Source organism: Motacilla alba, chromosome 1 (assembly GCF_015832195.1).
Source record: "Motacilla alba alba isolate MOTALB_02 chromosome 1, Motacilla_alba_V1.0_pri, whole genome shotgun sequence".
Taxonomy (NCBI): domain Eukaryota; kingdom Metazoa; phylum Chordata; class Aves; order Passeriformes; family Motacillidae; genus Motacilla; species Motacilla alba.
Genome location: NC_052016.1, coordinates 64,320,787 through 64,348,079, shown reverse-complemented (window position 1 = coordinate 64,348,079; position 27,293 = coordinate 64,320,787). Strand labels below are relative to the sequence as shown.

Genomic DNA, 27,293 nt, shown 5'->3' with positions numbered 1-27,293 from the left:
AAACTTATTTTGTTCTGCTTCTGGAAAAATAATGAATGCTTCCACGGCTTTCCCTGCAGAGTAATTTGGCTGAACACTTCTCCTAAGACTCCAGCACCAGCAGTTCCCACTTCGGTGGGCACCATCAAGGCTAATGGTCATCTATCACTCCTGCTCCAGGCTCCAACCGCGCATTGCTTGAGGCATCCCATGGTAAAGCAACTGAACCAGAATTCATAAACAGAATGCCGAGATTACATAAATACAACAATTTCCAAACCAACTTGCTCAAGGAGTTTCTGAAAAAAAAAAAAATCAAGCTTTTTCAGAAAGAAAACTTCCCCGCACTGAGGGAAATAATCCTCCATGTTATTTATATGACATAAAAGTTTGTGCAGCCAAACAAATGAGATTAGAAATCAAACCTTAGTCAGAATGATACTCTTATCACAATATAGCAGCATTCTGAAGAAACAAGCTATACATTTTCGTCCCCTTGGATGTGTTTTTCTAAAAGCTTGAAAAAGGAACACCAACATTTTTCATGTACAGAACATTGAACATTCAGTCAAAACACTTAAAAATTGACAACAAAAATTTTTGATAGAATAAAGAAAAATAAGTACTATACTACATACAGAGGAAAATAGCTGAACCCCAAAGCTGTTATGAATGCTACTGAGCTTTCCTTGGCTTTCACCAAGAAATAGGAAAGGACCTATTTTCCTTAACCAAAACTAGAGGCGTAGAGGAGCAGAAATGGAGGGTTTGAGGCAGGAATTAAAGAACTGAAGTCAGAAAAAGAATCAGGAAAAGCACTTTCCCTCTTCTTTCCTTCCTTCACTTTTAAGAAAATGCTTATGTGCAAATGGGGTTTTTTTTATTATGTACTCTTGTTGTCACTTTTAAGTCCCCTAGACACAAATCTATGGAAGATGAATAATCAAAGATATATTTGAACACAGTCTCCAAAATGATGAACAGCAATTAGCAACAACCTTTATAAGAGCAGGATCATAACAACCACTGGGATAATTCTCCCATTCATATCATTTAACCACAAGAGCCCACAGAAGTGAAGTTCCACCATACATCTCTTTTCCATGACTGTAATGAGAGTTCAGAGGAGTGTGTTGATCCTGTGAATGTACTTATCCCGAAATGGAAGCTGAAACATAGAAAGAGGAAGAACATCTTCCAACACTAACTTTAATGCTACCATAGTTTTAACTTTTTAAAAAAAGAAATCTGTGGCAGACACAGAAAGACAATAAGCAAGATTTCACAAACTAAATAGCAAAGCTAAAAAGAGTTTTGCTATTCTACTATCCCCAGACAAGTTTCTTTGCAGGGAAAATGCTATCTATTATAGAACCTGGGACTGTATTCTAACTTAAATACACAAAAAATGGCAGAAAGAAATGTTATCACACAAAATTAAGTCCAACCTATCTTGAAAACTGTAAATCTGTTCTGGTTAGATGTGTAGAATTAACATTTTTGAACCTTTTATTTGGGAATATTTGGTGTAACCTCACTGGCTGTCAGTTCTCAAAGATCAACCATTTCTGCAATCACAGCAGGCTCATGCTCTGCCAGAAGTACAGGTTTGGCTTAAAGCAGCTTCACAGCTATTCTGAGTTTGATCCTTCTCTGCAAAGAACAGCCTGATTGGCCTGAATCAGATTCTGGTTCACCTACAGCAGAGAAATTCTTGCTACATCTTTTCTCATTATCCCAGATCCCCACCTTGTTTTTCCTGCTTCAAAACAGAACCAAAGAATGTCTAATGCTCACTGAAATAGAAATTCTCATCAGTTGATCTATTTCAGGTCCCCTTGAAGTTCCCTTTGGTCAGGTTCTAGCTTAGGCAGGTTAAGTATATCATGTAGTATTTTGTGCATGAATTCTAATGTTTGTTAGGGGCACCAACACAAGATTACATATAGATTTATAAAAATATGGAATTATTCCAGATACAGCAAAAGGCTTGATGGCATCCACTGTACAGAAAAGAAAGTCTCAGTCAAAATCACTGCTTTGCCACAAGACTACAAATGAAATTGAAACTGAAGTTCGTGCCTGAAGAACAGAGAGAAGTACTTGCACATGTACACACAAACCCTGCCTTTTCCTCCCACCTGAGCCCCCACTGCTGCTAAGTGCCTGAGCAGCATTTGTAAGGATAATCCCTAATAATCTCAGAATTGGTAAGGCAATACAAATGCCTTTGCACAGAAAGGCCAGAGACCAAGCAATACGCTTTCATAATTTCTCTTTTCAATTATAAATAGAGGTAGATATGCTGACAAGTACAGGTTTCAGAAAGTTTGAATGTGATGCTATTTCAGAACAGTATGGAATGTCAAACAATTCCCTTTCCACCTCAGATTACATAAAAATACCAATACTCAATTTCCCACATAAATGGCCTGTTTCATTTTTAAAAGCTTGGGTTTTTTTAATTCTTTGCGTGTTTTTGTATATTTTTTATCTAACTGTTTCCTCCTACTGTTCTGTTTATGCTAGGATACATTTGGGGTCTTTTAGCCTTGAAGGAATGGTGCAAAGATTATCTTTCTGAACAATCCCTATCAGCAGACTGAAGCAAAGGAGGATCAATTATACCAAGGGAAAGTGGAAAGGGGACTTTAGAATGGATTGGACACACAGCTGGCAAGTAAAAAGGTAGGGGTAAAATCCACGCCACTTCATTAATTCATCTTCTTTTTTGACTTCTTGTTTATGCACTAATATAGCAGCAACCATCCCCAACACATACCATGAGATAAGGACATATTAAAATCATTTCTGACTGGGGAAAACAAGATAAACATTCTTACTGACCCAAGTCAAGTAAGACTTTTTTTTTTCTTTTACTTGTTTTTCCCCTTTCTTTTTCAAAAGGAACACACTGAAAAGCCTTTCTGGTCACATTGTGTAACAATAAGGCTTTCATTAGCAATTCTCATAAAGTACTTCCAGAGATGGTGAATTCACTTTGATATGGGCATCCCCTCTGTGTGTGTACCTATGTGACAAGTACAGACATGGCACACTTCAGGATCCCAAACCAAAACTCACATGTGTGCTTTAAAATTTGAACTCTCTCTTCACTATGGCAGTGATGACACACTGGAACAGGCTGCAGAAACTGTGGATGTTCCATCCCTGGAAGTGTTCAAGACCAGCCTGTATGGGGCTCTGAGTAACCTGGGTCTAGTGAGTGGCATCCAGGGGGATTGGAACTAGATGATCTTTAAGGTCCCTTCCAACCTAAACCATCCTATGATTCCATGACTTTCAGGACCAAGTGTTCTTTGTGAAATAACATTTGGAAAATTTGTTTTATCCAGTTAAATTTTTAGAGTTGAAGGCCTTATATTCATCTTACAGAAATTTACAAGTCATGTTCTATTACCTTCTGATAGGCAAAGAAAAAAATGCCCAGCCATCTCCCCCAAAGAAGACGCATTTATAAATTTCCAAAACCACATAGGTGATATATGGGAATTGATGATAAGGTAGAAAGCAAGTTTCCATGCCAAAACTACAATTTCTACTACTGGGCAAAGCAAAGCAAGAAAATGCTTGTATAAATCTTCCTACTATGCTCATCACTCTGCTTCATTTACATGCATCCTGGTCTTAACATTATTGAGATTTAGAATTAATGACCCACTGAGATTTATAGGGCCAATTACACCTCTCAGCATTACGACTTTGGGGGCCTCCACAGCCTTGAACAGACATTAGAAGGTCACTCAGAAAACACTCACTAAGTTCAACAGACTTTGGATGAGGCCTGTGGCCTAATTAAAAAAGAAAAAAAGCCTTCTAAATAGGAGATGCTTTGAAAAAAATCCCACATTAACCAGTATTTTTGTAAAACTCACTGTGCTTATTTTGAGGGAACAGCTTAAAAGCATTTGCTAGTTGAGTCTAGTTGGGTTTTTTTTCCCCATCTCTTCCAAAAACATAGAAACACAACTGGACCTAGCACTGGTCGTTAGGCAGCAGGACATGACAGAATAGTAAATGTACATTAATGCAAGTGTGACAGATCTGACTCTTGAATGATGCCTAGAGGGATGGTTCAGTGTTCATGGAACTGTGAGGAACTTGGCAATGTTCCCTAGGAAGCAAGAAGTCATTATATTAATATTGCCCAGTTGCAGCAACTGAGGCAAGTGAAACCATCTCTGCTTGCAGACATAACTGTGCACAGATTGCTCAACTTAGACAATTCCATATGTTCTGGTGTTTCTTTTCCCCTGTTTCACAGGCATGGCTTTCTTTGAGCAGCTCGCAGTGCTGAGTGATGCAAGTCACCAACCAGTTACCATGTGTGTTGCACAACAGAGGAAAGTTTTGAAATGAAGGAAAAGCATAGCATTTTTGCAACAAATAGACTGACAGATTAACAGATATCAAAGAAATTCAGAACTTTTCTTCACTTAGGGATTTTTAAAGAAGGGAGGAAAATGAGTAAGTAAATAGCTAGTCAGGCTTCTGCCTGGCATGAATGAAGTCATTCAAGTACACACAACTTATAACAGAAACACCAACAACCACCTTTAACTACAACATCACTGCCAAATGGCACCATAATTAGGCTAGAAATGCTGTTCTTTGAGTAATGAATAGGATGTGCTCGGCCTTGTTTTCTATATAGGATCATGCCATCCAAGCAGAGGCAGCAGCATTTATTGAGAAATTCCCTGAAAGATAACAACAGATTGTAAAAGGGGTTCATGTAAATGTAGTTAAGAACAACTTCAGACATTATTTTCAATTACTGAGATAAAATCATGGCTTCTCTCTAAAAGAAGAAGGGAAAGGTTTTTTTCTATACACTATACAAAGCCTATGAAAGCTTTAAGAATAGTCTATTTTCACAAACAGTACCAACTGCCTACTAATACTCCTTAACTCCGCTTTTCCCTCCCTCAAGTCATTTGTTCTATTATTTTCAACGTTTTGTTTGATTGATTAATAAAAAGTAGCTTTCCTGCTCTAGATAACAGGTCACAGAATTCCCTTCACATTGAATAGGTTTACCTGCTCTCAAGAATGCTAACTGATAGTTTTATTTTTTTTCACCAAATCTGCAGGGCTCTGGCCAAGCACTAACTTCTTCTGCACCTAACTCCTCAGTGATTTCAGAGAGCATGAGGATGACAGCAGGACATGTGCCTAAAGTTCCAGTCTTTCTAAGTCTGCACAAGGATTTGCAGTTAATTAACCAGAAAGTCTCTGTTAACATACATTAGAAAAGAGAAAAAAAAAAAAAAAAAAGCTTTACCAGCTCATCTTGCAGATCTGGAAAAAAAAGGCACCATCTTCAGGTCCTCTAAATTCACTATCAAACAGGTTAGCATCCTTATTTAATAAGCTACACGTGCAACCCCATCTGATGCGAGGGAATACATCTACACTGTCTGCTTTAGGCATGTAACTCTGCTATGACTGAACCTTGTAATTGCAGGGTTCCTGTACACTGAGCAGCTCCTCACGACACCTGAGGCAGGCAGTTCAGAGCCCAAGGGGCTGCACTACACATATTGCATACTTTGCTAATTCTTGCAGTTATGTTACATGCCCAGAGTGAGAGTCTGTGTGCTCCCTCCACACATTTCAGCACAGCACCACGCTTCATGCACACTGTCCACACAAATGGAGCCCCTTTGCTATTTCAGCCTTGCTGCCTCATTTCACTACCTGCATCTCCCTGAGTAAGAAAAAATAAATCTACGTATGCATTATGCCTCTTTGGGCGACAGAAGACCTCAGGAGTTCATGAGTAGAATGCACAAAGAAATAAATAAATTATATTCATTTTCTTCAGCACAGAAACCTGGAGACATGTCATGGAGATTTATTAGCCCTCTTAAGATAACTACTCAAGATACTGATGGAGTTGACAGTGCAATCTTGTCACTCTCCCGTCAGACCACTGTCAGACTCGTGCACAGCAGAACTGCAGCTCCAGAGCAGTCTAGCCCTTCTACCACATCCCATTCCTCTCCCAAGGTACACTTTATTAGTCTAGAGAATAAAATAATCTATATTCCAAAGAGTAGAGGTAAAACAGGAAAGCATGTATGGCAGAACATTTAAGGCCTTACTAGACTGAGGAGAAAAACTCATCTTTGTCCAGAAAATACTGTCATCTGTATCCCTTTAAAGACAAACCCAGATGTCTCCTTGTCATAAACCCTCACAAAATGATTGGCTGATCACCTGCTGTCTCACTGTACATCAAGCTAATTTTCCAGCAAGATCTGTTCATTTAGATTGCCCAAATGAAGGTCTCTCTTAAAATAAAAAAAAAAATAGTCTGTTACAAATAACTCCCTAATCTGCCATCCCTTCAATGGGACTGAAGTGCTCTTCACAGACATAGTACACAAGCATCCTGAATTAGCAGGGAACTATTTTTAAATACATGAAGGATAAGATACAAAATTAGTTTCATAGGGAATGAGAACCTCAGAGATTATTTACTTTCCCTTAATTACTTTGACTCACCACTCAGTGAGCTTTCTAATAGTACTACCTATTTCACACTCAAATTTTGATACTTAAGACATGTGAGAATGTTTCTTGAACATAAAACATAACCACATTTCTCAAATTGACTTACCCACTAAAAAAATAATTAAATATACTGTATGGCACAAATTTCCCTTTCTTTGGAACAACTGCTTCAGATTAAGGATCCCTATACAAAAGCAAAGCTTTCTTTGTGCAAAAACATGAACGTTCTGACAAACTGTACAAAACTTACACTTAAAGAGGTGTGGGTAGCCTCTTATACTACTGATCTTATATAATGCAAGGAGCAAAAGAGAGATTGCTATTAGAAAATTACTTTTGAGAGCAAGGTGACAAGAAAGTCTACCCAAGCCATGAACTCAAGAGAGAAACTTCAGTTTCTAGGCCTTTGAACAAAAGAAATTTAGTGTGGCCATACAGCACTGCTGGGCTACATTCTCCACCCATCTTTGCTTCATGTGACATGGGCACATTTCTATCACTTGCACAGGATACAAAACAGGAAATCTAGAGTAGTCTACAATTCTATCCCTGTAGAAACAAATTAATTGGAATCTCTAGGACAGAGCCTCAAAATATAAAAGAGTGGGAAAAGCACATAAAAAGAATGAAGAGAGCAAATAAAAGGAAAGCAATAGAGAAGAGAGTGCATTGAACAGAAAATAACACATCTGAAATAAAAAAAATTGAGGTTGTGGTAAAAAACATGGGACAGATAGACATAAAGAAAAGAAAGGAAGATTTTAAAAATGGAAGAAGACAAAAAGTGATAGAGAAAAAGGCATACAGAAGGGACCACTTAAAATTTCAAGAAAACCCAAAATCAATCACCTAAAAGAAGCCCATACAAACAACAAACCAAATGAACCCCAACAAACAACCACAGCTCTACATTCCTTCCCAAAAATTATTCTAGAAACCAGAGCTGAAACAAAAGTAAGCGAAATTAATTTCACTGGCTAATTAAGTTTCATTTGATTCTATTTTAGGGTTCAGTCCTCTCTCCATCAAGCAGTAGGATTTTTTTGCCAAAACCTCTCAGCTCCTGTGGGATTAAGAATAAACTGAAGCAACGCCTGAATGATTTTCTGCACTGAGACACCTGAGATACTGCATACCATAGCATCAGCTCTGGATTTCTAAGGATGACTAGTCTTTACTAGGTAAGAGAATTAAGAGGTAGAAAACCCATCAAGGTACTACATATTACTGCCACCATGTATATGAAAGAATGACTTCTCTCCCTAAACTGAGTCGGCAAGAAATTTATTATGCTATAAAGTACTAATAATTCCTCTATCAGCTGTCCAAAACTTACTCATCACTAAAATTATTTTTTTTTTAAATTATGGACTGGCAGAGAAATTAGCAAAGGAATCACCATGAAATGGATTTTTGAAGGCTTTCTAGGAGAGATGGTAAGAAGCTTTGGGTTCCACTTTGCACCAGTGGGAATATTGCAGTGTTACAACAAAACAACTACTGGAATGGAGAGAAAAAAATAGCAGAGAGCCTCAAAAGAATTTATCAAATCACTTATTAGAATATAATGAATATTAACAAAAGACAGTACAAATGCTCTTGAGAACTGAGTATTCCTGGGGTTTGGATCTCTTCTTCTAGGCTGTTAAGGTTGCTAGGAAATGTCACAGTTAATGGTGTATTTCCATATGAATGTTTCAAGAAGGGGGAAGGGTTTGCAAAACTGAATCTTAAGCACGGAGTTTTCTGTGTGCTTCCGAGAGAAGAATCTGATGTTCTTGTAAAGCTGAAATAAGAAGCTTTCATATTTAATAACAGATTATCAAAGATTTTTAGTAGAAAAACATACACAGAAAATCCTTCATGAAGCACTGTGACAAAGGACTTGCTACTCTTACTATGGTTAGTAACACTGCACCAGACATGCCATTACACACATGCTAAGGTCATAGAGTAGTCTGCAAACAAGAGCAGCTTTGTTTTGCTTACACAGATAAAAGCAACAAGTTTATTTTGTTTTAAACAGATTGTATGTCCATTTTTCATAAACAAATAGAAAGCATATTGCTGTGGGCTTCCCAGTGACAAATACACTGAGGCATCAGCAAGTGACAACACGTTTTGTACTCTTTGACATGGATGAAAGAATTCAATTCAATTTTTCTTTTTTTCTACCTGGAAAGAGAAACATCTGGGAAAAATACTTTTTAGCCCTGCATCCTGAGAATGAATCTTAAATGATGCTCTGTCTGCAACTTCATCTGTTTCTCCTTCCTTTTCTTTGCTTACTTTGGGTGACATTGGTTAAGAGTGGCCAAAACTGACAGAAGTTCCTTCATTTTAATGAAAGTGGATGAATAAAGGACAAAAATAATAAACATCCCATGGTTAAAATGGCAGGCACTCAACCCTGCTTCAGAAAATCCACAGAGCCATCACCACTAAAGGAGAACCTGCAGAAACAAGGTGAGGTCAGCTCCATGCTCTCACCACTACCACAACCACTTATATGGTTATTTTGCCCATCGCTTAGTATTCAAAACATCCCAGCTCAAGCAACTCTTATTTATGCAACTCTTATTCAATAAATACAGACACGCTTCCATTGGCAACTGCTGTGACAGTTGATCTTCACCCCACAGAATTATCTTAATAAACTGTCTCTCAGCCCCAGGGTCTTTGTTCTCACACAGATGACCTACAGTTGGTCACCCCGGATCTTACACAAAGCATGACCAGCACAGGGGTTATATGAGCTAATTGTATAGTGTCTGCAAAAATAGCATGCTTTCTTCTCTTCAGCAATGTGTTCTTTCTCTACTGAAAACAATTCAAGTTAATGACAGAACTATATATCTGGATAACTCTATCATTAGTTAATGTTACCACCACATGAGCTTGTCTGCATGGTATTTGACAAAGAAATTCAAGTTAAACAGCCTCCTCCAGAATGAAGACAATATTGGATTAATTATGTAACTTGCTACACATTTGAAAAATGAAGATGAATTTCCCTTTTATAACCTTATTAAAATCCTACAGAATAAGAACCAGATTGTAATCTGTTATTGAAGTATAACTCATAAATATCTTCTGAATTACTCAAAATTTAAATCACTGGGGATCTGAATCTGGCCCCATACATCTTAAAAGAACATTTGATTCATTATTCATGTAAGCCTCCATGAACACATAATGCACAGGAACTAATTTGTTTTCTAGGAGAGTTCAACATTCTCTGCCAAAAGAACTCATATTCTGGTACTTCTAATATACTATGTTATTTTTATTGGTCTGCGTGCTACTTCTACTACTAGTTATGGAGTAAACATCTGGAGAAAAGCAGAAACTAGGGTCTAATGGACCCTTAGTCTTTTCCCCACATGCTTCCCAGAATTCAGACAACTTTCTTCCTCTGATTGAAGACAGCAACTGGAAACACTGCAAGAAGTCCACAAAGCATTTACTATTAAAAACACAAACCACAGACTACCAAACTAATTCTGTAACATGATTATTCCCCCAACATGGTCCAAAACTGAGAGCATACAACTCAAAACACACAAAAACACAGTAGCTGAGGCGTAAGTCTCTAGACAGTAAGATCTACCATTCTTTTAGTATATTTTCAGGAGTGCCTTAACAACTTGGGGTATGGCTACATAAGCTTTTAGAAAACAGATTAATTTTCTCTCTAGCTAAGCTTGCTTCATGATGTTTTTGCATCAGCCAGGTCTGAACCTCAAGTTGTGTTAGCATGGGATCATGAATGACAAAGTGAATTTATCAAAATGCCTCAAGCCTAACTGTGCAACATGAAAAAACACCCCCCACTTACCTGGACAGGGAAGAAAATTTTCAAGCCTGAAACATCCATGTTCAACTGGCAGTGTCTCCTACAACTCAACTGCTATATATTCCACTGTTCTGACACAAACAAGGGTAACAGACTGATCATCTGGATTTCAGCTTAAGTTGGGAAACCAGGCTCCTTCTGACTGTCTCACTTCCTGTTATCCCACTCACTGTAGGGCTTGATGAGAATCAGACAAATAAAAAGCTGGAAACAGCCATGCAACAGAATCAGTTGCATTCATTCCAGGCAACACAGTTACATCTATTAAATTCTTAAAAACCCTAACTGATAAAGCCCCATAGCGTTCACACAACCAACCCATGCTAGGATCACTCTGCACCCTTGCCACTAGAAAAAACTTTCTAAATTTTTTATTTCCTGCAACATATTCAACCTATTACTTTTACTCTACTCACTGTAGGCATTGCAGACTTTTTCCTTGTAGGTCAGACTTCTTCCTGTTCTCCATCTTCATGTAAAACATTTGAACTTGCAATTCAGTTTTCATAGCTACTGAGCCCTCCATCAATATTTTCCTCAGATATCTGATGTCAGTTATTTGCAAATTAGATGAAGAAAGTTTCCATCTGAACTGGAGCATCACAAGGCTGTAGCTGCTGAAAATCCTTCTGAAACCATCACTATGTGCCTTCCTAAGATTTCCACTTCTCTGGGGAGTCTCTGGGGAGTCTCTGGGGAATTTTTATATTTATATAAAAATATAAAAGAATTATACAATGCAGTAAAAAAAGTCTTTACAAAAGTCACATTCAACTTCTGTTTGAACAAAGTTGCATTATGGAGGACCACAGAGTACAGGGAAAAGTGAAAATAAAATCCTTCTCATATGATGTCCACGAGTAACTGAAGGAAGGAAACATCAACACTCTTTTTTGTTTCCAGCCAACTGCTAATCATACAGATGGTTCTCTCTCACCAAGATGAACTCAGCATCAGGACAAACCTACCTCAGAAGTTCTCATTTCAATTTGTTTCTGCCACTACTACACTTGCTCCTCAGGCACTTACAGCATGCCTCCTTGTTGTACAGCCATCCCATGACATCCCTTAGAGACATGGCTAGGAGCACTACAAAGGTCTGCATTTTGTCTTGCACGGATGCTTCTAGCCACTTTCTGAACACTTTTCATATTCACTAAACACCTTGCATCAACAAAAGTGCTGTTTCATTTAGGTTTGGGTTTTGAGTTTTGCATTGCCCTTTTCCTTCATTGGTTTAACAGTGAGCTAGTGAATTTAAATGTCTTTGAAAGGGCAGTACATACAGGCTTACATCTCACTCTATACTGCTCATTTTGTATTAGCATGAAAGGAGGTTTCTCACCATCTCTGAAGTCTTCATTTTCCTCGTGTTTAAAACATGAGTGGCTCTTGCTCTTTGTCCCCCCAATAACAAAATGATTCCTCTACAACAAAATTACATTGAAGTGCCACTGAAGCCTAGAACAGTGACTTCAGTGATCATCACCACTGTACTTCAGTGACGCAAAGGTTATATCAAGCTTGAAGCTACCAAGGTCGAAGTTGTAGTTCAATGATGCAATGGATCTCGTCTTCAGGATTATCAAATTCAACCTTCTGCTTTCAATTCAATATTCAGTTTCATCGGGTAGCCTGTCTGACACTAGGGAATCAAAAGAAACTTATTTTCTTCATCATTTCAAGATGACCACTAGTCCTTTCTGCCTAGCTACTCATGCAGCATTTATACTTGAAGTATAGAAGAATTGTTTGATTACAGTGAGTTGACTGACTCACTTCAAACTACTCTTTTAATTCCAGGTGATGAGCCTAAAAAATATTACTTTTATAATTTCTATTTTATTTGTAGTATATTACACCGAACAGAATCAACTTTGTTAATGTGGAAAAGGTAACCACAGGTGGCAGACCAGCAAGCCAGCCTTATACCAATTTGCCCATCAGATGTGTTGCCTACTTCCATCTTTGAATAAATGAAGCCTCGGCTGACTGCACAGGTCTCCCTTCTCTCCCCTTTCCATGAAGAGTGGATTACATTAAGCAGCTACTTGGTTCTTTCATTATCAGCAAGGCTTCTTTTCCTTTTCCCCAGAGACTGCATGCAGTTATATAATCTCCCTCAGTATTTTCCAAGAAACTGAAAAAGAAATTCCAATTTTCCAGCCTCCTTTACTTAAAAAAAATGTTAATAGTTTCCTTTGTAGGGTGAATTTACAGCTCCCCTTCTCTTTTGTAAAGAAAACAATATAAACTATGCATTACATCTGTTCTGTAAGATGATACAGAAGTTAAGCAAACATATCACAAAAAATAAAATTGAACAACTCGACCAATGACAAATACACCATACCTAGTTTCACAAGCTTTTACGTAATAGTGTTAAGCTTACAGAACTGGCAAGAAACTAGGTAGCTAAGTAGATTGGCAACAGCACACTGAGGCTTCACCCAGGCTCAAGCTTCACCCAGGTCCCTCTAGGAAGTGAAATGGCATGTTCCCTCACAGGCTGTCAATGAAACAAATGGTAATGGCTCTCTGGTTCATATGAAACGGGAGATTACACTGCAGAAAATGATTCATCAGCACAAACAGTATTTCCTCTTACTTCAAAGATACGAATAAACTTGAACCAAAAAAATGGCCAAGGGTGCCTGTTAAAAAGAAAATAACCAGAGAGATGCTCATTTTAGGCAAACTAATGGAAAGACAACATACAGAAGATTCTAAATCAAATGCACTTTCCAGGTTCTTTAAATCATCTGCTTTCTTATGGAACAGCCTGTCACCAGCACTTCCACTTTTGCTCTGCCTGCAGACAGTGGAAGCCAGAAGGGCTTGTGCATGGGAAGCATGAGGATGCATGAACAGACCACCCATTTACAGCTAGTAAATCCACAGTGTTTGCTCCCTATCTGCCAGTAGAGGACCACAGCCACACTCTGATGTGTCTGTAGCCATACCCCTCTCGTGCTGTGATCTCAGCAGATTTCACTGCTAAGCAAAGGTCCCACCTCTGAGAAAAACTCAAACTAAGCAGATCACTTATTCAGAAAATGCAACTCTCTCTTCTGAGTCGTGCCAATATCTATCATAAGAGATTAATCCATGGACCTCTAACACCAAAATACCTCTACCACTGCAGAAGGAGAGGGAATGCTTCTCTTGGTAGAAAATAGCAAGCTCTTATTCTACATACAGAGCAGCCACTGAATTAGGATATAACACAATTTCACAGAATGTCAGACCAGCAAAATATTAGGAAGCAATCTGCTGCTTTCAGATGAAACAAACTTATTTGTCATTGCTGAAATACTTCTTATAAGGGCAGAAGAACCAGTGCTTGTTCTAAGAGCACGCTCTCATTCTGGTTATTGCAATCCACCTCCCTAAATTCACCCCACACCTTTATCAGCTCCTTCTATTTCATTTCTTCTTTGCTTCCCTGACAAAATGTTTCCTAAAAGGAATGAATAAATCTAAACAGAATTGTTAAAAATACTATTAAATCTTTACTGTATTCTGCCACAGGCAGAGCTGTTATGTCCTGAAGCATTTTTACACTGTGTGTAGGGCACAGGTCCCTTTAAAACCTACACAGAGACAACCTGCCACACTGGAATAGTTGTGAATTATGTACTCTGGACATGGAGAAACTGTTCCTCCACAAGTATAGTTAAGATCCAGTATACCGAACCCCACATGCTAAATGGTAACACTACGTTAAAAGTACCTGTATAAAAGCACTTTAAAGCCTCATTTAACTTAACTCTAAAAATAAAGATCTATTAACAGAAACAAGTTGTAATTAAGATTACTGTTGACCTAGCTTCTTCCTGAAAAAGGGAGATAATAATCTTACATTTACACAGTACCTTTCAGTCTAAACTATCCCATCCAACAAGCCTGATCTTAGACACACTTACACAGAAGAGTGTTATTAACATACACAAATGAATAATTTGTGTCCCCCAAAAACTGTCCCTCTAGCAGAAGCAATGCATTAGTAATCAACCTCAGTCTTAATCCTTGTGTTCTGCCTAAAAAATGAAACTTCCTTCAATTTTATTCTTTCAAAATGAACCTCTTCTCAGATCTCCATCACCAACCTATCTACCAGCTCCCAGAGACAAGCACCAGCAAGGACTGAACCTGGCTTAACTCCCAGAGGACTTCCATATAAGCAAAGACACCTGGAGTGTATTGGGAGTGTACTGGGTTTTAATATACAGACAATTTTTTCCACATTACACTGCACACCGAAGACCTAAACCTGTCTTTCACCACTTCAAAACACTCCTTTCTTGCACTGTCAAGTACTTAAACCAAAGGTCAGTCTCACCAACCAGCTCAGCCCAGATATCCCGGATCAGCCTTCCCCTGTATGTGACACTGCTGCAGGATTACTGTTTTAATCATTAACATGCTAAGAAGGGTTATTCTGAATCACTTGTTTTTACCTTATGGTTACCAAAATAGGCCTTGTTTAAACAGTTGGCTCTCAGGTATCCATAAAGCACAGCAGAGGGAAATCCACCTCCTCCTCTGCAATTGGCATGGCTGTTGGAAAACACTCCCTGATTATATCAGTCTGCACAATATTTTTTTTTGAATGCTTGCTTCGAGTAACATGAATTACAATAAACCAGTGCATTAAACTTCATTCCAGGAAAAGCTGTCATTCCACAAGAAAGGCGTCATTATACCTTGAACCTGAACGTTCCCTGGCTAAGTCTTCTCTCAGTTTACATGGATGACGGAGACATTTAAACCAGTGCATCCTTGGAAAGATCATCTCTATGCCTCTCCCCCTTTCTCAGTCTCTTCCAGAAAACATACCACTGGTGGCAGTGGTCATCAGGACTTGCACTGCACACTGACTATCCAGATCACAGGAGATGGCTGTGATGAGATCAGGGCATCGTGATGGGGGGACAGGAAGGAAGGAACAGTACCTGCTATCCATCATTGCACCTGATGGCAGTAAGTGTCCTCAAATGATAAAAAAGGTGCTGCAGAAACTGTAAAGAAAGAGGAAACTGTCACCTCTGTACCCTCTACACCACTTGAGATGCTCATCGTTTCCAAAAGGAAAAACAAACAAATTAAAAACCCACAGCTGTTTACTAAAAAATCTACTGTAGCTAATCCTTGTACATTCACCATCCCATCAATGACTCAACCTGAGCCCACATGGTGACCCTGTTCTGAATCCTGCATTATAAAAGCACAAAACCCAACTGTCTCAGCACTGGAAACCAAGGCAAGGCTGGCTAGCCTGGGATCTGACTTCCTGTAACCTTCAGCTGAAACTAGAACAGAACAGAAGCATGAAAAGGGGATGGCTGATCTTGTACTTCACCTCCCTGAAAATGCAGGATTGCCTTCTCCAATACCCTGCCAACAATTTCCCTACTCTAATTTTAAAAATCTGAAGAGTCATGTGGGGGCTTGCACCACACCCAGACTAATATAGACTACAATACATTCTCCTATTACTGAGTTTTGGCCCAGAATTCATCTTAAACATGTATTTCCTCAATTTCTCAATTTAGTCGTAGGTATTCTCTCACATAAGGCAAGAAAAAATCTGACTGCTTTGACTAAAATACATTTCAAACACAGACACATAGTTAACCCATCTCCCCATATTCAGTCCCAGACTAGAGATGTCTATTTTTGAATATTTCCCTTCAGGCTAGTTCCTCCAGACCCATGAGTATTTTGTTGCTCTTCTTTGAGCCTCCATTAAATTGTCAATACCTTCCTGTTAAGATGATATTCAGTTTTCACGTGTTCACAACAGAGTCTTATAAAAAGGAAATACCACCTCTTTGTTCACCAAAATGGTACCTTTCTCTTGACAGCTCTAGCACAAACCATTCCGGATATACATAAATCTGGAAACCATAAAAAAACCCCATAAAACAATAAATCCCATTCCAGACTCATTTATTAATTCTTAATCCCTTCCAGCATCACTATCACCCACCGGTAAGTTCCTGATTCAATACCCCTTGCCCCAAGAACTTGCCTTTTCCCCCTACTTGTTCCCTTCATTCTACAATCCTGGAGAATTGTCCTGAAGTTCTGTTTACTACAAAGCAAAGACATTAGTTTCAAAGATTTTGCCCTACTCAACAGAGCATTTAATTACATGCCTAACTTCCACCACTTTCTTAAATCCAGTTGATCTCAGCAAGTAGAGATGAGCTGAAGCACACACTTTAAAAAGAAAAGAAGTTGGGTGTGCAAATCAGTGTTCTGCTGAACCAAGTCCTCAGTTTCTGTAACCACTTGGATGGTCTGCTTTCTGTATTTGGCAAGAATTGACAGGTCAATGACTAAAGGTAACAGGATTCTAAAAAAAAAGCCTCAAGGGAGTCCAAAACTGGCATCATGCTTTTGTTCCTTTCTTAAAAGAAGGACAGGAAATAAGTACCTAAGTATTTATCCCTCAGTACAGTAATCATGAAGCCTATAGGTTTAAACATGCAGTAAAGTAACTCTATATTCTCATTACTTCAGTACTCACTTTGAAAAATAATAATAAAAGAAAGCCTTGTGAAAAAATTTGAAAGGGTCGTGTATCTCAGCAAGATACGCAGCACATTCCCTGGTAGCTCATTGGCCACAACCATCATTATGCAGTAAAGAGAGAGAACAAAGCTGTCCATTCCTTAATTCCTGTTTCCTAAACACCCTTAAACGGAATGGACATAACTCACTGTTCCACTTAAGATGATCTTTAGCGAGGAGAAGAAGGTCTTTGGTTTGGGCCACGGGTTGGCTGTCTCCATCAGCGGCCAACCCACATTACAGCAGATGAAAGCTTTATATTCACCACCAGCAACAAATGCAGTTGGTGTAAAAGGAGTTTTGTGGAGAGTATTTAAAATCACTTCCAAATGACTTCCATTGTTTATACACAGAATACTTCATGACCTGTCTCTCACTGTTGTTTTATGTTTGTACTTTTTGTTTTCTTTGCCTTCTCTCATTCTGCTGCCTGGCAAACACAGGCAGAGGTGAAGTAGGGACTGTAATTAGGCAGCCATATCAATCTTCATCTGTGGACTAACTAATTGTAAGATTCAAGTTTTGGGAGTAGTGCCATCTGAGAAAGAAACGGAGAAGAAAAATTGGAAAATGACTACTTCCTCCAAATCCATAAAGCCTTCCAAAATTCAATTAGCATGTTCTAAACTAAACCATCCACACATGCTATGGCACCAAAATGTGTGATTTCAAATATAGAGAAGAAAGTAGCTGCTCATAGATATTTATCAGAATTATAATACTCTCCGACCATTCCACTTCAACCCTTTTTATTCAAGTGGCATCTACTGTAACCCTTTTGTACCTCAGTGCTTGAGATGAACCAGGAAAATACCTATGAGCAATAGAAATAAATTGTCTGTGACTGCACATGGGATCTCTTAAATAATGCTGTGAACCCCTAAGTCACCCAGAGAACACCCTTCGCATGCCTAGCGCGAATACTGCTGTTTAATAATGCATACTTGACTAAGATTGCTGTCTTCCCCACAGCAAATTTTTCTTGTGATTTTACAGTTTCCCAGACTGGAATAATATTTTCACTTTCACAGAATCACTGATGCAACCAATAGGAAAACTACCTCTGTTTCAATTTACTGTGTGATGTCTGTAAATACTGCTGGATAGTGAAGACTTGTAGGTAAAACTCGGCAAACACCCTTTTGCCATTTTCTCCTATGAAAGAGAGACAAAAGCATAGAAATTTCTCTGCTGCCTTGTACATACAACTACACATCTGTGCCTGCTCAGATCCTTTTCCTACGGCAGCTCAGCATCTCCAGCAGCTTCCAGAGCACAAACACCTGCACCCATCCCAGGTCAGATCTCCAGCTTGCACTAATGGGTTTTTTCAGATAGATGGCAGTGCACAAAGTGCATCCCAGATTGATTCAGGGTCGAGATGCCATTTCAGTGCTCAGGCACTTTAACTAAGGGAACTACTGCATTATCAAAAGCACTTTTAGAAAGATGAAGGCTTAGGACCCAATCCTGCTGCACACTGATAGCACTGATTCCTTGGAAGGGCTGAACTGAGTGCCAAGAACATAAACCTGGCAAGGAGGCACTTAGGATTTTACTTTCCATTCCTAGGAGCCACAAAGGATTCTTCTTTCAATACATTCTAATAAACATAGTTTTAAAGCATAAAGCTAAAGGATGACTAACAACACAAAATCTAGAAAGATACTGGATGCTGAAAACAGGAGATGATATATCTGATTTTCAAGGGTCCATAATAGCACAGATTTAGAAACAGTCCTGCAATATGAACAGACAACTCCAAATCATTCTTAATGGCAAAAATTCTACCTAATTTTGTGCCCCCTTCATTCTAACAGACATTATTATTAAGAGACCAGAGTGAAATTTTAACCATTTAACTGCATTTACCCCAGCAAATCTTTCTCACAAAAGGAAAATATTAACTAAGCAACTGAAACAAATAGGAGTGAATCTCCCAGCACAATTAGTACTTCAGTATCTACTACTCGGGGATTTCGACATATAGCTATCATGATGTGGAAGCATCCACCACGGTTTTGTTTTCTGTTTGCAGTAGGGGGTTGCTAGGAAACAAAATACTATTGTCTGATTTCATGATCTATTGCCTGGTTTGCCTGGCAATAAAGTCTTCTAAATCTATTACCAGATTATTTTGTATTTTACAGCGAGATTAAGACTAACATTAAAACGCATGCAAACAGAGAAGAGCAGCAAAACATGCCACAAAATTCAGGAGAAAGTATGTATATATTCCAGGCTGAGGAAGACAAACTATACTGAGGAAAAATAAACTCAGGCAATCTCGTGATATTTATATATGCACACACTCACACGTGTATCAGCATTCCTTGACTGTATCTATAGTTTTGCTGACTTGTCAAAGACTCTCTTACTTCCAAGGATACAAAGCGTTCTCTTACTACTGGAGAGCTACTGTACACTGCAAGTTCTGTAAATACCACATGCTGCAGAATGCCTGGTGCGGGCAAGCACACATGCCACTGTAATTTTTGTTCTTGGAATTCAGATCTAGGCTGTTTCAGTGTTTTAATTTCTTTACACAATCTTTTTTTTTTTTTTCTGCCTTGTACCTTTGGGCATATAGAAGAGTCAGGGACAATTCCCTACTCCCCCCCTCCCTCTTCAGTTGCAACATAAATAAATAAATTATCAAATAGAGAAATGAATAAAAGCAGCAGGAAAAGCGATCTAAAATTGAAAGCCACAATAGCAAGTTTCACTTATTTTAGACCGTGGCAAGTCTTTGCAAAATGAGTGAATAAAAGATTATGAGAACCAGCCAAATGTGAGTGCCTACCAATGCATTCCCACAACAAGATAGGAGACCTCAAGTGCAAAAAACAATCAGACTTAAAAGCTGAGAGACAGATGAAGAGAGTTCACCACAAAGTCATAGAGAAGGTTTAAAATAAAACCTGCAGAGTAGTTACCATTCTTTTATGTATATCTACAATTTCACACCATGCACAACATGCACTATTTCAAAGTCCTTTCAACTCACTTATTAACGCCTATGCATATTATCACTCCATTTTACATTTGAGAAAAAAATGAATGAGGTTCATTGCAAAAAAAATCAAAGCTTTTGAGACATTACAGCAGAACTCCCAGTGATAAGAAAAAAAAAAAAAAAAAAAAGAAGAAGTAACAACACAGAACATAGAAAATACACAGCTCATGGGAAGGACCTGAAAGCTTCTTGCCTCTCCTGCCCAGAGATGGATTTATTCAACCTCTGTAGTTTCCGATAGTTTCCTATCAGAAACTAGGAGCCCCACCAAACCTCATTTAGAATTAAAGAACAAAAGAGTAAAACGCAAGCGAGCTTCTTCTACCCCAAACAACAGCGAGCTACTTCTAGCAATTAGATGAAAGCAGCACAAGATGGACATGACCCACAGCCAATCCCTCTCCTCACCAGGGTCGAATACGGCTGCTCCCCAGCTGATAACCCGCTACAGTAACACTGCTAGTTACAAAACGGAGCCCAGGTCTCGGTGACACCGGGATCCTGTCACCTACAGCTTCACTGAAACCTGTTTTAAAACACTCTCCCAAGGAACGAGGAGAAACAGGATAGGGATGGGACAGTCTCCTCCCGAGCTGCCACCAAAAACTGTTCTGCCAACTGCAGGAGGGCTGCCGGCAACATCGCAGCCGCAGCCACCCAGCTCTTGGAGGGAAGGAGGGCAGCTCCGGCCGCCCTGGGTGCGCTGCCCGCCCGCCCACGCGTGTGCCCCGGGGGAGGCTGCCCAGCGAGGTGGGGGCAGCGCCGGGCGCGGGAGCGCGGTTCTACCCGCGCTGCAGCAGCGACTGCAATTAAAGAAAAAAAAAAAAAAAAAAAAGAAAGAAAAGATAAATAAATAAATAAATAGCCCGCTAGCGGGAATCGGAAAATAAAAGCCCAGCCTAAACAGGCGGACCCGAAACAACAACAAACACCGGGCGCCCAGGAGAGCAAACTTTCTGACTCACCGGGAAGAGCCGGTGCCCGGGGGGTGCCGGGCAGCGGCGGGGGCGGCGCGGGGCCCCGCGGGAGCACAGCCGGAGCAGGAGCCGGGCGAGGCGAGCGCCGCCGGCGGGGCTGGGGCAGCGCGTCTCGCCCCGCTGCCGTGGCCCTCTCCTCCCTCCTTCCCTCCGTCCCTGTCCCTCCGCAGCGCCGGGAGCTGCCCGGGGCGGGCTGCCGCCGCGGGACCGCCGTACCTACCTAGCGCTGCCGGTGCGGGGCCGCGGAGCAGCGGGAGCCGCCGCCGCCGCCCCCCTTCGGCGGCTGCCGGGCCCGGCGGCGCTGCAGCAGGCGGAGGACGCCCCGCGGCGGCGGGGAGCGCGGGGCCGGGATGCGGAGAGGCGGCGGCTGCCGAGGCACGGGCAGCGCGGTGCTTCTGCCTGTCCGGCTGTGGAGCGAGCGCGTGTGTGCGCGTACGTCTGTCTGTGTATGTGTGTGTGTGCCGGGAAGGGATGCTGCAAGGGACCGAGGGAAAATTCTCCCCTCCAAGCAAAGCCGCCGACAAATGGCAAGGCAGGTGTGCAGGGGAGGCAAGGCTCCCGAAGGAGGAGGAGGAAGAAGAGGAGGAGGAGGAAAGGGGAGAGGGGCGGTGAGAAGGGCGGAGAGCGCACAGCCGTCACGGCGTCCCGGGGACAGCGGCCCCGCCGGGGAGGTGCCGGGCGCGGCCCCTGGGGCGGGCGCTGGGGCCGCACGAAGCGGGGTGAAGCCCCGCCGCAGCCGCGGGGAGCGCTGCCCGCTCCGCCGGAGGGGCGGGGAAGCGGCGGTGGGTGGGCGGCGGGGAGCGGGCCCTGCGGAGCCGCGGGGGAGTGCTAGCTGCAGGCGCCCCGAGCTGAGCATCCTGCCGCAAGTTTTCCCAGAGGCCTCCCCCACCTCAAACGGTCCTTGTGCCCCGCACAGCAGCCTGTGCAGCTCCATGAGCTGCACCCCATCTGATGGGATCGGTTGCTTTCTTTGGGAATCCTCCCGTGAGGAGTCTACGAGGACATCTACGAGGCTTCCACCTACCCTCTAGCCTGGCTTTGAACCAGCACCTTTTAGGGAACACTCTTAGTTAGAGGGTCTGGTTTTTTGCTTATTCATCTCTCGGGCAGGAGACAACCAAGTGTGGCAAGAGCACCTAACTTCACCTTTTCATCCGGGAAGCCATGGGGCAGAACAGCTCTTCCCAGGACAAGGCGCTGGGCCCCGGGGTGCTGGCGGCAACAAGTGCTTCCCCAGAGCCCAACGCTGTTCCCACAGAGGCCACTGAACACCTCGTCTGAGCAGAGAGTTAAGGAAGGCTTTTGCAGCTGCACCTGTGCTCCCAAGGACAGTGCTGGCTAATCTCAAGTCTTCCTGCTATTTGAAAGGGGAAAACCTGCTTCTTTCCTGGCCCGAATTACCATGCAGGGCTGCTGTAAGCAGTCCTTTCCCCTGTAGAGATGGTTGTGATTTAGTGCCAGAGAAAGCCTTTGTATGCTCATTTACAATGTGTTTCAGAACACTTCTAGGTGACGATTAGTTGGCAAGTGAAAAGTGGCTGTGGCTGAAAGGTGGAAACTAACATCAGGTATTAAATATTGCACACAGCAGCTATGATTTCTAGTGGTAGGAAGAAAATCTGATAGAAAGATCTCCTGCCTGTTATTTTCTACAGTACTTCTTTCACCAAAGCAGTATGGAACTACATCCACAGGTGCTGGGCTAATCATGTATGCTTACCAGCCCATCAGTTTGGGTCTACCAGTGAGCACACTTATGCAACAGAAGCAATTTCCACACCACTGGGCTCATCTGATTTAAACAATACTGGCTTGTGTTGCCTCTGTGTGTAGTTTTTTTCCCTTGGCTGGCAGGGTTAGTGTCACAGCTTTAGTTTGAGAAGTGACAACAAATAATACTGACACACATTATACCGAGAAACACAAGGACACACATGGAGGACAAAATAAGGAAATTAATGCACTGATTTAGGTAAGGAGCAGGAGCCACTCTTGATCCAGCTGTGCAGATGTGTATTATTTATTTCCTGACTGGTTCTTGCTCTGCTTTTTAGTGGTAGATAGCTGATTAAAGAAAACGTTGCTGGAAGAATTTCTGTTAAATGTAGCCCTGATGAAAGTAAGACGTAATTATAGCTTGGGAATCCTCTTCTAATTTATTTACAGTAAAACACATATTTTCAGTCTTTTAAAGCTCAGGCCCTAAGCCTGTTCACCCCTAATGTAACACCTTTTGAAAAGCACACAGAAATCCCATGGGGAAATTTATGTAGAACTTGTATTTCACCTGTAGTGTAAACTAGCTTGCAAAATCAAGGACTAGTGAGAAAAACCTACACAAACTTCAGGGCCTGAAAATATTTCTGAACTGTATTTCCTTTGGCTGTGTTAAATTTTCTTCTTCATTTCTTTCTCCTAACACTGAATGCAATTGCACTTGGAAACACTCACAGATAACAAAACAAGGTTTAACCTCTTGTCAGTAAGACTTGGCTGATATAAAACAGAGGTAAAAGAAAATATTTCTGCCAGTATTTGTCTTGTTTAATGTAACTGAATGAAGCATGAACACACTTGTAAGGTTATTTCATTACTGCAATTCGGGGTTGTCCCCTCCTTCCTTGCCACAGAACTGCCGGCACAAGTCCAAGCACACAAACATGGATGCACAAATCTGCAGAAGAAGGTGTTACTGTCTTTACTGTATTTCACTAACATGTTCAGCATTTATTTTTTATTTGCAGGCTGGTACAGAGATGAGTTCCAACCAAGACCTCACTTTGTTATGTTCTGAATAGCTCTTGGGAAGTTGCTGGCTTGACCCTGGAGACTTTACAATCTAATTTTTTAATAACTGAAGGATTATTTTTTTTCATTTAAAAAAGGACTCATTTTAGCTGTCACATAAGCATGCATTATATCCCAAGACTTCAATCGGAGCTGCACAGACATATCTGAGAGCACAATTAGGCCCTCTGGACCTTTTAGAGCTTCAAAAATAGTCATGTGTAATTCCTTCTTCTGTGGATCCTGCAAGCTTTAAGAGAATTTTTGAAAGCTGTAAATTCCTATTTATCCACTAAGAGGCTCACGGGCAATCTTCTCCTAATGGAAATAGAACTGTAAAGCTGAAACATTAATATACACAATATGATACATTAGGCAGGGAGACTCCTCAGAGCCAACAAGAGGACACAGCGGCTGTGCTGCGACGAAGACGCAGCCAAGCAGGTTCACTTCATTTTCTTTGCTTCCTGCATGTGGGGTTCACTGCCTGACTTAATATCATTAGTAGTGCACAGTTCTTTCTTTAAAAATTAAAAAAAAAGAAAAAAAAAAAAAAAACAAAAAACAAAAAACAAAACAAAAAAAAAAAAAAAACCAACCAAACAAAAACCCCTTCTGACCTTTGAATCCCTCATCTGCATTGGCTGACAGCCGATACTGGCGAACCGGAGGGCACAGTTTGGTCTAAATGCAAGATAGCTATTCTTCAATAACTATGCTGTTAATATGCAAATCTTAGCCCTCTGCCAACTGTAATCTCCTGCCTCTGATTGGCTTCAGTGATGAAAAAGATCCAGGTTATTCGTTAGCAGGGAAAATATGCTCTCCAGGTTCCCCCTTAAGATGAAGCATTATAAAGCCTTGAACATGCAGGCTAGCGACAAACAACAACAAAGCAAGACAAAGAGAAGCCAAGAAAATGGGATTAGAAACACAGCAGAAGAGAAAACTGCATTTAAAAATTTTCCTGATTCCTTTTCTTCCTACCTTTCCCTCGGGAGTTTTGCCAGTGACTGCAGATGGGCCATTTTTGTTAATTTATTTTTCAGCCCTTGTTTTTTACATATGATATTGTACTCAAGTTCACAGCAGAAAATTTGAATTTGTTCTGAGAACATGATTTTGGTATTGGAAGGCATGCATGTGTCTGTCTTCCTGAGTCAGCTTTGTTGGCTGGCAAACAGAATACTAGGAGGCAATATATCAACATGTATTGATAAATATCTTGATACCAAAAATGAAATGGATCAATTGAGCAACAAGCAGTCCATGATTCAACACTTCAAAAGCCATTGCAAAAACCAGCCACCAACATCCGCACAAATATTGGCTTATTCTTCACAGAAGGCCAGACTTAGCTAACCTCTGAATTTAGCAGAATGTTTTCTGTAAGACATGAGCTGATGGGAATGCTCATGCCAACTAAACTGTAGAGACAGTTCATTTTCCATCAGTGTCTGATACAGCATACAAGACTAAGATGTGTTCTCCATTACATGGTATAAAAATTAAATAATTCTACCAACTCTGGTAGTGTTAAATTCTGAGGAACCTTTGCAGAGTTGGGTTGGGTTTAGGAGTCTCCAAAGCAGGTGTGCAGCCACTCTGCTCCTCCATCTTTGGCTTTATTTTGTGAATTTTCCTTTATTCTTGTGATTCACCTTTCCTGAAACATAACACAGTGCATTGTATTCACTCCTGTACAGATGCAGCCAGCTCTCCTGATTTCTGCTCTGAGGTTGGAAATGAGATCAAGTTGGTAATTTCTTAGATCAATGTATCTGGGCTGAAATTGTGTTCCCACTAAGGCAGGTATTAATTTTGTCATCTGTTTTGTCACAACTGTGATTTTGCTTCTCAGGACTGGCAGCAGAGTGTTTTTGTTTAAAATTGATTTTAATTTCCCAATAAGATGAAGAAGGCCAGGTGCTGCTAGTGTTCAATGAGTGACTCTTTTCTTTCCTCAGGCTTTTCACCAAGGGGGAACTAGGTAATTTTTCTGTGGGTGGACAATCCCTCTGACTAAAAGGAAGCAGGGTTCTGAGAAGTACGGTAATCTTGCCTGTTTCCCACAAAGCAGGTAAGGCAGCTCCTTGTACAAATTACTAGACAAAAAGTGAAGCACACACACCTGCAGGGAACCTGCAGTGAGAGTGTGATAGGGTTACCTGACTGCAGGTCCTTGAATACCTGGGAAGGATGGAGGGCTGAGCTCAGAGAGGGCTTCACACAGGGCTTTTGATTAACTTGCCACAAAGAGAGATGCTGTAAAAAATAGAGAGCTGTGCCACAAAGCCACTTTCCTTTTCTGTCTCACGCATTTCAGATACAAAGGTAATGGGAACAGCACAGAGAAATGCAGGCAGATATCTGAAACTAAAGGTGAGAAGGAAAAGATTTTGACAAGAAACACGTAGGCTTCCCACAGCAAAGGTCAAATAGTGACCTCCATGCAAATTAATGCCATTTCAGCTATTATAAAGGAACTTCAGTATTTCAGTTTCAGAAAAAAACTGAAAAATGCATTATGCAATCCATTTATTCTGTCGGGGATTTTTCCTCTGTGATATGACTATCTCTTTCAAGTATATATAAGGATTCTCATTCAATAAATAATAATAAAGGTAGGAAATAATTAACTCTTAAATGTGTTCTCCGTGGTCTTGCTTTAGAGAAGAAGGGGAGGAAAAACCCTCTACATGCTTCAGCAGGCAGAGTTACAAGCACGTCCAACCAGATAATTGACACAGCCGTTGAGCCAGCACAGTGTTAACTCTGTTTTAAGCTTCCTCAAATCATCTAGCTTTAGAAAGCATGTAACTTAATTGGATTGCTACAGACCTGACAGCTCCCTGTGTACCGTATGCTAACGGATTGCATCGCCGCCGTATGATCGGGTACGTGAGCTAATGCTGCCAGTCCTGGGAACTGCCACTGGCCCTGAAGCTTGGTTTTCATCTTCCAGTCACTATCAGGAATTGAAAACAACTGTGTTCCTCTCCTAAGTGTGAAAAATTAAATCTAGGAGAATTCAAAACCACCACGGGAAGCAGGATATTTGGGCCAAAGCTCACATCACTGGTCACGTAGATGATTTTCCACCCTGTGGCCAGTTCCACTGAAACTCCTGTTAACTCAAAGAAGCTTCTCAGAATAACCACTCTGACTTAGATAAGGAAAAGTCTGCTGAACAAGGTCTTTATAATCCCACAGGAAAAAATATGAAGACAGTTCACAAGGCAACACTACATAAGCTCAGTAAACTCAGGTAGAGAGACAGCGTGGATAATACAAGCTAAATAGCAAACTGACAAATACAAAAATGCAGTTTCCATTTTCTAGCTAATGAAGCAAAAACTAAGAATATTTGTAAGCTGTAGATGTCCCCAAGACAAAAGTCACAGGTAGGTGCCAAATCATCATCAAATTCTGCGAATTAAGATATCTCTCTGCCTTCTGAGTCAGAACACACCTCCCTGGCTTCAGAGTTTTTTCAAAAGAGAAGATTGGTATTTTGACCTTTATTCTGTCTCTTTGCTAATGATCTCATGAATGTGTA

General features: G+C 40.8%; 1 protein-coding gene across 6 annotated transcripts in view; it reads right to left on the bottom strand.

Annotated features, from left to right (window-relative positions):
* ENOX1 (ecto-NOX disulfide-thiol exchanger 1) overlaps nt 1-21,295 on the bottom strand; it is a 353,080-nt gene extending 331,785 nt beyond the window's left edge. For 4 of the 6 annotated variants that reach the window (XM_038138516.1, XM_038138544.1, XM_038138526.1 and 1 more), the window contains exon 1: nt 20,936-21,067. The gene's annotated coding sequence lies outside the window, so the exon portion shown is untranslated. Of the gene's footprint in view, nt 1-15,330; nt 20,049-20,935; nt 21,068-21,167 lie in introns of those variants that run through there. The other 2 variants (XM_038138455.1, XM_038138466.1) reach the window with 2 other exon arrangements.
* Between the last annotated feature and the right edge of the window lie 5,998 nt (nt 21,296-27,293).